At 35.4% G+C, this 11,725-nt stretch overlaps 1 protein-coding gene across 4 annotated transcripts in view; it reads left to right on the top strand.

Moving 5' to 3' along the window:
• Nucleotides 1–11,725, top strand: part of LOC136034874 (inosine-5'-monophosphate dehydrogenase 1-like) — an 81,957-nt gene continuing 70,232 nt past the window's right edge. For 3 of the 4 annotated variants that reach the window (XM_065716352.1, XM_065716349.1, XM_065716353.1), the window contains exon 1: nucleotides 1–139. The gene's annotated coding sequence lies outside the window, so the exon portion shown is untranslated. The other variant, XM_065716351.1, reaches the window with a different exon arrangement.

Here is an 11,725-nt window from a genome sequence, read left to right as displayed (position 1 = left end):
ATGACGCCTAGGGCTTAGAGCCAAGGAGTTTCTTGGTACCAAAGTCTGAAGTCAGAGAGCGTGGTGGTGCAGATCCGACTTCAGCAAACACTGTGGAATTTGTAAAAGAAATTCAAAATTGATTAGCGTTTCATATCACGTGTGTATCTGTTTGTTATATTATGATTTGTTTCTAATGTAAATAATCTGATTCCTACTCCACTTATATTTAAATATTGGGTAAAATTCTAGTTAATTGACTTCTTGCTATCTTGGAAAGGGTTTAGGTTAGGAAAATGAAACTTTCAGGTATGGGTCTACAGGCTAAAGTATGTCCCGGGAAGGTATTTTAAAGTACCCACCTCCACTCCTTCTTCCTCTAGAGGGCCCTGAAATTTGCCTACAAGACAGGTCTATACTTATTGAAATTTTGACAAAACAACATTTTACCTTAATTTTCAGTTACCAGTTGCTTTTTCTCTGCCTTTAGTTCTGAAAACACAATTCCTGTTATTTGAGTAGAATTTTGAGCCATATCAATTTTTTCCAAAATTTAGGAAATATATTTGCATATCTTTAAAATCTTATAAAATGGAATTGACCAAAGTTATGAAGCTGAAAACAATTTTGTTGTAGTACAATTTAGCAGAAGATCTATTTTGGAAGGTTTCACTTTTGTAACACACATATTTTTAAAGGTCATCAAAGGTCAGGGCCCTCTAGAGGGAGAAGGAGTGGAGGTAGTTGCTTTGTAATACCTTCCCAGGACATAATTTAGTCTTTAGATTCATCCCTGAAAGTTTGTCAATCAGCTAGAATTTTACCTAAAATTCTAAATGTAAGTCTTAGCATCTGCACAAACTCATACCCCTAAACTTTAATTCCTCACCCCTGCAATTGTGACTATGTGTAATGAACACATATAGGACTATAGCCAGGCCTAAGCTGTATACACTCAATAAATGTTTACTAGCATGACTCTTTTCTTTTTATTTCAGAATCAAAGAGTAAACATTTAGGCAAAAAACATGCATTTTAACATTTCTTGAACATAGCATAGGTTATAGGCTATAATTTTGGCTAGGCTATAGGTTTATAGCCTGTTTGCTGGTCAAGGAGGAGATGAGGGTTTAAGTCTAGGATGCAAACTAAATATAAGGAAACATATTAATAAAACAATTCTTAGCCTATTTCATAATATGTATAATAATCAGATTTAACACAATTTGCATGGGAATAACCTTTATCTTCACTTCTTTCCTTGTATTTCCAATTTTTTCATATTTCTAATTGTGTCTATTCTCTAAGTCCTGAAAATTAGTTTTAAACAAGTGCCATCTAACCTAACCTGATTTTTCACTGTTTGTCTTTTGCCATGTGATATCAAAATATAATTAAATGGCTGTGATGGTGTTTAATTACATAGATAGAGCATTTGAAAACAGAAAAATATGATCAACTCCAAGTTTATTTTTCAGTAATTTGTTGAAAATATTGTTACACACAAGGGGAAAGGGATATTTTATGCAGGAGGAATTTTACTCAGAGGAATTTCTTATGGATAGAAGGAATTTTCCAGGGAGGGGATGTCTTTTTCCAGAAATTATTTGAAAAACAATTAGAAGTTAAAGGAAAGAAATAATTTTTTTTTCAAGTGAAAGTAAGAGGCAATTTTAAAACCTAAAACAAACAGAAATTATTCTGTACAGGAGGGGGGATGCCCCTTTCTCAATGCCTTGCTCGTTTGTAAAAATTTTACCTTTTGTGCCAATCCTTTGAGAACAATCTCTGAAACACCAGCAAAAGCATCAGTTTATTGACAATTTTTGAAAGGACAAATAGCTATGCCCCCAGGCATGAGCTGACCTCCTACAGCTCAGGCCCAAGGGCTGTAAGCTATGCAAGATGCCTATTGATCACATATAGGGTATCTTATTTGGAAAGGGTGGAGGACATTTTCAATCCTGGGTCTCAACATGCCTAAGGGCATCAATGTGAAATCTTCAGAGGAAAGCTGAGGGAATTCTTAATTAAATCAAAGCCCACTATCTGCATGAAGGTTGTCAAAAAGGCCAATCAGCAACATGTTAGGAGAAGAAGAGGATATTAATTTGAAACTCCCCAGGCTACAACTGCTACTACTACTATTGCCACTACTACTACTATTGCTGCATTGCTACTGCTACTACTATTGCCATTCATATAGAACTAAATCAAAAGAGTTTAATTACATCCATGTTGTCAAAATCGCTTAGATGCAATATCATAGGAAGAGAATATGTATTAATTTGGAACTTTCAGGGGATGTTCATGGGAATGTAAAACTATATAAAAGGCATTATGTGCATACAGGTTGTTTAAAGGATTTATCAACACTGTGCCAGGAACATCTGAGGGCATTGAAATTGAAACTCTCAGGACAGGTACTGCTACCACTATATAACTAAATCAAAAGGGTTTAAGTGCATGCCATCTAAAGACCAGTACATGATTTGTGTTTTATTAAAATAAATATAAAAAAAAGTTTTTTCAACTGAAAATAAGAAGCAGCATCATGCTTAAAATCAACAGAAGTTATTACATACATGAGGGGGTTCAACCCCTACTCAGTACCTCACTCTTCATGCTGCAGTTTTAGTATTAAATTTTTTTTTATGTTCTAATTAAAGGGTCCTTGTATTTCAGGAGTTGTTCTTAAAGAATTGGGGCAAAAAGTCAAACTTTACTGTAAGGAGTAAGGTAATGAAGAGGGGATGGAATTTTTCCCTCACCAGAAAAAATCCCACCAGGCCACTCCATTGTTGCTGAAAATAAACACATTGGGTAGACATTGAGTTTTTTCTAAGGAAATGTGTCCAGTGGAGGTAGAAATTAATCTATAATTAATTTGGAAATTAATATATAAGACTAAATTAATATATAAGAAATTTGGGATACCAGGTGAACTGTCATTTCTTACTGATCATTGTTTTGTTTTTTCAATAGGATCATAACTTTCCTGTCAATAAAGAATATTTTCGTTTTCGAAATGACTAGTTTAAGGTAATTGAAAGCCATTTGATACTCATTGAATAGACCCCTGCCTGCTGCACTATGTTTCTGTAAAGTTGCCATATAAAACAGGTTACATAGCTTTGCTAAAAAAAATAAACTTTAGAAAAAACACTTTATGTAAAAGGCTAATAATAAATTTCTGTCTCTTTTGTCCCTTAGTGATTTGATTTTATAGCCATTTTTACAGCACCAAAGGGATGAATGTATGTTTTGTTGTATCAACCTATTTATGTAATGAGACAGACTTGTTTGTTTAGCCTGCCTGGCTGTCAAGTGAAAGGCAGAGATGCTATGCAATGTTGACACAGCATAGTTTATTTGTCATTGGAAATTAAGTTAGCTGAATTCAGGGGGATAGTCCATAACCATTAGCAACCAAAAATAGAAAAAATGATTATGATTGGAACAGAAACAATCTGTTCACATAATATGATCTGCATGATTACCATTATGTTGGAAAAATATTTCAATATGTTTCTCTCACTCTTGATGAATATAAATGAACAAACCAATGATCTGCTGCAAAAAACATAAGCATGTGTTCTGTTTATGGTGATTTTTTTTTTATTCCTTTTTAACTTTTACTCAAAGGATAGTAAAACGAGTACAATTAGCTATGGAACAAGGAGTATTGCTCGTCTAGGATATGATGGTCAAAATAAAGAGAATATTTAATTTATATGGCGTTTTAGTGAATTCAGGTGTAGTAGAGTTACACTGCTAATCGCACCAGCGATTAGCATAATATGTGTATAATATGTGATAATGTGTTTTATTTAGTTTCCAAGATTGTATCCTTAATGTGTGATATTTTTCAAATCAGTATGGGAGATAAAAACAGGGAGGATCCAAAATCCAACTCTAGTGTTTTATCCTACTCAAATAATACAACTCTTCCAAAAACACCAACCTGTATAAAGTTCTACCACTCACATTTAGTACTCCCACAAGTGCGCTGATTCATGGATGAGTAAACTGCATTTGAAGGATGGTTAAAAAAAGAACTTGCATCTTGGGTATTCTGGAGCATGCAATACTGATCTCAAGTTAAGGAAGGGCTTAGAAAGTACTCCAACACAAAGAAGCAAATGCCACACTTTGAAGCAGAAGGGTCCACTTCAGGTACACTTGATCACTTTTTGCAAGGAGGATTCACTGATGAGACAAATCTTCTTGAGGCCAGAACCTTCAGTTTTCTAGTTGAAAATGAATTTGCTTTTTTTAAGGTTAAGCTGTTCATAGCTTTAAAAAAATTGCCTTCAAAGCAAGAACTGCAGAATGTGTAACTCATCTGGGGGGGGGGGGGGTGGCCAGTTAATTCAGAAAGAATAGAAAAAATGAAGTATTTTTAACTTATAAACAGGTGATGGGATGTTAATGAAATTCGATTTTTGGAAGGATATCGTGTACCAGAGCTCTTATTTTAAATCCCGACCAGATCCGGTAACATTGGGGGAGTTGAAGGGAGGGACCTAAAATCTTGGAAAACGCTTAGAATGGAGGGATCGGGATGAAACTTGGTGGGAAAAATAAGCAGAAGTCCTAGATACGTGATTGACATAACCGGGACGGATCTGCTCTGTTTGGGGGGGGGGGGTAATTCTGAAAAATTAAAAAAAATGAGGTATTTTTAAAATATGAAGGAGTGATCGGATCTTAATGAAATATGAAGTTTGGAAGAATATCGTGTCTCATAGCTCTTATTTTAAATCCCGACTGGATCTGGTGACATTGAGGGAAATTGAAGGGGGAACCTAAAATCTTGGATAACGCTCAGAGTGGAGGGATCGGGATAAAACTTGATGGGAAAAATAAGCACAAGTCCTAGATACATGATTGACATAACCAAAGCGGATCCGTTCTCTTTGGGGGAGGGTTTATTCTGAAAAATTAGAAAAACTGAGGTATTTTTAATTTACGAAGGAGTGATCGGATCTTAATGAAATTTGAAGTTTGGAAGAATATCGTGTCTCATAGCTCTTAGTTTAAATCCCAACTGGATCTGGTGACATTGAGGGAAATTGAGGGGGAATCTAAAATCTTAGATAACGCTTAGAGTGGAGGGATCGGGATGAAACTTGATGGGAAAAATTAGCACAAGTCCTAGATACGTGATTGACATTACCGAAGCGGATCCGTTCTCTTTGGGAGAGGTGGGGGGGGGGGGGTTAATTCTGAAAATTAGAAAAAATGAGGTATTTTTAACTTACGAAGGAGTGATCGGATCTTAATGAAATTCGATTTTTGGAAGGATATCGTGTATCAGAGGTCTTATTTCAAATCCCGACCGGATCCGGGGATATTGGGGGGGGGGGCTGGGGGGCTAAAATCCTGGAAAACGCTTAGAGTGGAGGGATCGGGATGAAACTTGGTGGTAAAATGATCATAAGTCCTAGATACGTGATTGAGATAACCGGAAAGGATCCGCTCTCTTTGGAGCAGTTGGGGGGAGGAGGGTTAATTCTGAAAAATTAAAAAAATGAGGTATTTTTTACTTATGAAGGAGTGATCGGATCTTAATGAAATTTGATTTTTAGAAGGATATCGTATCTCAGAGTTCTTATTTTAAATCCCGGCCGGATCCGATGACGTTGGGGGGGGGCTAAAATCTTGGAAAAGGCTTAGAGTTGAGGGATCGGGATGAAACTTGATGGGGAAAATAATCATAAGTCCTAGATACGTGATTGACATAACCGGAACGGATCCGCTCTCTTTGGGGGAGTTGGGGTAAGGGTTAATTCTGAAAATTAGAAAAGTGAGGTATTTTTAACTTACAAAGGAGTGATCGGATCTTAATGAAATGTGATGTTTGGAAGGGTATCATGTCTCAAAGCTCTTATTTTAAATCCTGACCGGATCCGGTGAAGGGGAAGTTGGGGGACGGAACCTAAAATCTTGGAAAACGCTTAGAATGGAGGGATCGGGATGAAACTTGGTGGGAAAAATAAGCACAAGTCCTAGATACGGGATTGACATAACCGGAATGGATCTGCTCTCTTTTGGGGAGTTGGGGGAAGATTAATTTAAAAAAAATAGAAAAAATAAGGTATTTTTGACTTGCGAAAGAGTGATCGTATCTTAATGAAATGTCATATTTAGAAGGACTTCGAAACTCAGATCTCTTATTTTGAATCCCGACCGGATCAAGTGTCATTAGGGGGGGGGATCTCGGAAAACGCTTAAAGCGGAGAGATCAGGATGAAACAAGTCCAAGATAGGTGACTGATATAACCGGACTGGATGCGCTCTCTTTGGTGGAGTTGGGGGGGGGGGGTAATTTGGAAAAATCAGAAAAAATGAGGTATTTGTAACTTATGGACGGGGGATCAGATCTTAATGAAATTTGATATCTAGAAGAATCTTGTGCTTTAAAACTCTCATTTTAAATCTCGACTAGATTCGGTGACAAAGAAGGGAGTTGGAGGGGGAAACCGGAATTCTTGGAAAACGTGAAAATCGAGGTATCTTACGAATGGGTGATCGGATCTTAATGAAACTTGATATATAGAAGAATATTATGTCTCAGATGCTCCATTTTCAATTCGGTTCGGATCCGGGGACATAGAGGGTTGGAGGGGGAAACAGAAATCTTAGAAACCGGAAATCTTGGAAAACGCTTAGAGTGGAGAGATCGGGATGAAACTTGATGGGAAGAATAATCACAAGTTATAGATACGAGATTAAACTAATTGGTACGGATCCTTTCTCTTTGGGGGAGCTGAGTGTTGTTAATTTGGAAAAATTAGAAAATTGAGGTGTTTTTAACTTAAGAACGCCTGACCGGATCTTAATGAAATTTGATATTTAGACGGAACTCATGTCTCAGAGCTTTTATTTCAAATACCGACCAGATCTGTTGACTTTGTGGGATTTGGAGGGAGAAACCGGAAATCTTGGAAAACGCTTATAAATGTTGTAGATACATGATCTACGTAACTGGACTGGTTCCTCTCTCTTTGGGGATTTAGGTGATGGGGTTCAGTGCTTTGGCGAGTTTGGTGCTTCTGGACGTGCTAGGAGGAGGAAAATTGGTAGGCGTGTCAGGGAGCTGCACAAATTGACTTGATAAAGTCGTTTTCCCCGATTCAACCATCGGGGGGGGGGGGGGGCTTAAGCGAGAGGAAAAATTAAAAAATTGAGGTATTTTTAACTTACGAGTGGCTGATCGGATATTAATGAATTTTGATATTTAGAAGGACCTCGCGACTCAGAGCTCTTATTTTAAATCCCGACCGGTATTAAGCCTCTGATTTTCCTTTTACAGCAATCTATTGATTCTTAGAATTTTGCTAGAGCTCATACCATATGAGCTCTTGGCTCTTCCGACCTCGTCACAAGTGCCATATGAGCTCTTAGCTCTTGTTTTAAATGATGAGATATATATTCAGAAAATTGACCCTGTATCACCTCAGTCACTATGGCCTGGTTCTCTCTAACTCTTTGTTTGAAAGTATTGGAAAGTATTTTCGGGGGATGGAAATAAAACTGAAACGAATTGGAAGAAGGAGACTCATCAATGTTGAAAATATAGATGTGATAATCTACGTGCGTTTTTTTTTTTTTTTTTTTTTTTTTTTTTTTTTTTTTTTTTTTTAACGAAAAGTTCCGCTGTAACCAATCTATATGCAAGTCTACAACTTGCAGTAATATTTTCAACTAACAGTAATCACACCCCGGCTAAACCTCATTGGTTCAACGCTGCCGTCGAAACCTTTTTTAGTGCATTAAAAAACACAAAGACGGAAGATATTACAAGCGTTTACGGCTTATTTCTTTGAAGAATTTAACGCTGCTTTTGGTGAGTCATGCCCTAGAGTAATAAAACGAAAAGGGAAATATAATCAACCCATTAATTCATGGATATCACCCTCCCTTTTGACCTCAATAAAGCAAAAAAAAAAGATCTATATAAAAAAATTGTATCATTCGCAAGTGAAGAAAATAAAACAACTTTCAAAAACTACAAAAATCTACTTTCAAAAATAATCCGTAATACTAAAATGAAATTTTATTTTGATTCTTTTAGTGAAGTAAGTAAGTCACCAAAGAAAACTTGGGAGCTAATCAATTCATGTTTAAATCTATCGAGAACAACTTCTACACCATCAGAAATAAAGGACGCTCGTGGTAATATAATTGAAAGGGAGCTAGAAAATAGCTAGTTACATGAATTCGCATTTCGCGTCAATTGGACAGTCAGTAGCCGACAAGCTCCAACATAACCTGCCCCATGGTCAATGTGATTATCGTACATACCTCGGAAAGCCTTCTGAAAAATTGCTGTTTTAAAGATTCCGGATGCCCAATTTGGATGGTTAAGTTGTTGCATAGCTATCGATCAGACAGAATTGTATCATATAATAATGAGTTTTCTTTAAATATTGAGAAATCTTGTCCACAAGGTGGAATATTATCACCATTTTTATGGAATATTAATATTAATGACTTATTAGATTCAAATTCAAAAGAAAGTTCAAAGGCTTTCTCTAATTTCAATCAGAAAATGTTTCACACTGCTCAAACTGACGTACTAACAGCGTTAGCAGGAGTTTCACCAATACATTTGAGAGCTAAAGAATTAGCAATTATGCGCTATGCAATAAAGTGTAGACCAGAATACTGGCCAGAACTTTCTACGCCAGTCATCCCATTATCCAGCAGGACAAAGTCACACAGTGTATACACTGATGAGATTATAAAAGTTTTTTTGGATGTTCAATCAGATGATAGCTCACCTCCCTTTCCCTTAGATAGACGTAAACTGAAAATTGTTCTTTATGAAAAGTGGTATCAAGGTTTCACTAATAGAGTGAGTTCATGCCCAATACAATTCTTTCCATCAAAAGACCATTTAATAGCTGCTTCTAAAATGAATATTACATACCAGCTAACGCAAATTATAACAGGACATTGTCGGTTAAATTATTTCTTAAATAAAATTGGAAAAGCTAGAAGCGGAGAGTGTATTTGTGGTGAAAGTGAAACTTATAGCCACTTCCTGTTTACTTGTCCTGTTTATTTCTTACTATGTTTTGGTATGGAACTAGAACTCCATTCTTTAGGAATTTATTTCCCATTTTGTCCTTCTTCAGTAATTTCTGATAAAGTATTAAGGAAATGTTTGAACAGCTTTTTGTATTCAACTAGAAGACGGGTTTGATGTTAATATTTGATATTTATACCTGATTGTTGCCTTTGATTGTAACATTTATTAGTTCATTTATTCTAGCTTTCTTTTTCTTTCTTTGTAGTGTTAGTTTCTAGACATTTAGCAGTGAAAAACTTGTAAAGGTTTAATTACTTAATAAAAATCATCAATCAACACCGGTAACAGAGGAAGAGCTGTCTAATATTGGTAAGCTTTTAAAGAATAGGAATTCCCCGGGATTGATGAATCGTTTACGAACATTGTGAAAGCTATTTTACCGAGTATTAATAAAGTAATGTGCCATTTAATAAATCTGCAATTTGGATTTGGAACTTTTCCAGATTCATTTAAGAAAGCAAAGGTGATACCACGGTATAAAAGCAGCGACCGGATTAATTGCACGAATTACAGACCAATATCTATTCTTTCGGATTTTTCTAAATTGATGAAGCGATGTTTTAATAATCGAGTGAATAATTTCCTAAGGCTACATATATTCTAATTCAAAGGGTAACTTCACTCCGTTATCTGGGTATAATTATTGATGAAAATCTATCATATAAAGAATAGTAATATATCGCACGTTAAAGTTGCCCAAGGAGTTAGTGTAATGAGGAGGCTTTAGCATTTTAGAGAAGAAAAAAAAAATCTTTTTCCCATATGAATTGTTTCAGAATTGTTCACTTTTCATTCTTTTTTTATTTAAGGTAAAATATGACCGCTCGGAACTGCCTTCGTACTTTCGTTCGAACAATTTTTTCCCTGAGCAACCTAACCATGCTTATGAAACCCGTCATGCTGCACCTGAAATTAACCACTGAGAGATCTTGGTTCTCGCCGTATTTTTCGATCACGGTTCATGGCATCTTTACCATATATTGATTGCAGTAAATCTCCCAAATATAAAAAAGCAACTTCATTCTGTCCTCTAAATAAATTCAAGAACCAATGATAAATTAAATCTTAAAGTAAATAGCTATTTGCTTGATGTTGTTATGGTGGGTATAATTTTCTCTTTTATTCTTCTTTTTTCCCACATAAGTTGCCGGCCATCGGTTAGCCTCGCTTGCGCAGTGTTTTTTTTGGGAGGGGGGTTCGGGTTTATCTTTGGCGAGTGTCAGTTGGTTTGTGGGTGGGTTCCCGTCTAGTGGTGGGTCATGGAATTATTCATATTTATTTTATGTAACTAGTTCTTTTTCAAATAGGTGTGCTTTGCTATTATACTGGTTTTTGTCAATCGACCTTGTGTCTCCGGCTTGACCCTCTTTATATTGTGTGTGTTGTACAGAAGTTTAAATTAAAACCTTGATCCTTGCTTCAAATGGAAACGTTACGTGGAATTTTGAAACAAAATACGGTATGAAGCGGGCCCCAAAAAGTGCCACATGTAATTGTGGAGACAAGCAGTTACTGCTGCACATGAAAACAGTCAAGACTTCAGCTACTATCTGGAAAAAGGATGAAGGTGTTGAATCTAATACTTACTAAAAATAGTCAGAATCACACAAAATCATAATAGTTTCTGGTCTGCCTTTTTGAGTCTTAAAAAGTATCAATGAAGACTAGGGCTTCCTGATAAAGTTAAAAACACGAGTGACTTTGTCTGAAAAAGGCATGATGAAGACATGTCCTAATGCTTGAAAAAGCGATCGACTGGATATCACTTTTGCCTATGCATTTTGTAAAATTGGTATTAGAAAAGAAAAAAAATACTGGCAAATAAAAAAAAAAAAAACAATTGCTTTGATCTGGTCCAAGATCCGGAAATTGGCACCTGAATTTATCATTCAAAATAAAAGTTAAAAGAGCTATAAAACATTGTTTTAAACGTTTAAAGAAGAAATTTTGGTACAAGAAAGTGGTGTTGAGTTGCAATTTAAGTCGTCTTAAACAAATAGGCCTGCTGCTAAAAGTCGACATGAAAGTAGGGATTTCTAGGGATTTTTCACCAGCTTTTTAGGGATTTCAAAAAATATGAAGTGAAAACACTAGTGCTTCCACGCAAAAAATTCTTTTTCTTTCTTGTTCAAGGCAGGGGACTGCAATTATCCTACATAGGGTTTTCTACCATGGTAATTCCAATTGTACATTTTTCAATCCGTAAGATCAGTATATCAAAAATATTTAAGTCCAAGAGACGAAAATAATAAAAGTATATTTTTTTACCATCTTAACAACAAATTAACGTTGACTCCTATAATTTCTTCATCTAAGCTGGGCAAAGATCTTTCTATAAGATTTCTGTGTATTTTTCTTAAAGGTAAAAATGAACAAAAGTTAATTTAAAAAAAAAAATCATATGTATATTTCTTAAAGCTAAAAATGATCGAACAAATTTAATTATAAAAAATCTAATTTATATTTCTTAAAGCTAAACGAACAAAAGTAAATTATAAAAAAAAGACCATAGATGAACCTTAAAACGAACAAAAATTACTACTTTGAAGTTTATGCATCGTATTTTTGAAAAACTGTTTCAAATAAACTGGCCTGTAATATTTTCCCGTATTTTTGAAATTCTGGAAAGTTAGCTCTATACTGAAA

Source organism: Artemia franciscana, chromosome 13, assembly GCF_032884065.1.
Source record: "Artemia franciscana chromosome 13, ASM3288406v1, whole genome shotgun sequence".
Taxonomy (NCBI): domain Eukaryota; kingdom Metazoa; phylum Arthropoda; class Branchiopoda; order Anostraca; family Artemiidae; genus Artemia; species Artemia franciscana.
This window is presented reverse-complemented; position numbering and strand designations above follow the sequence as displayed.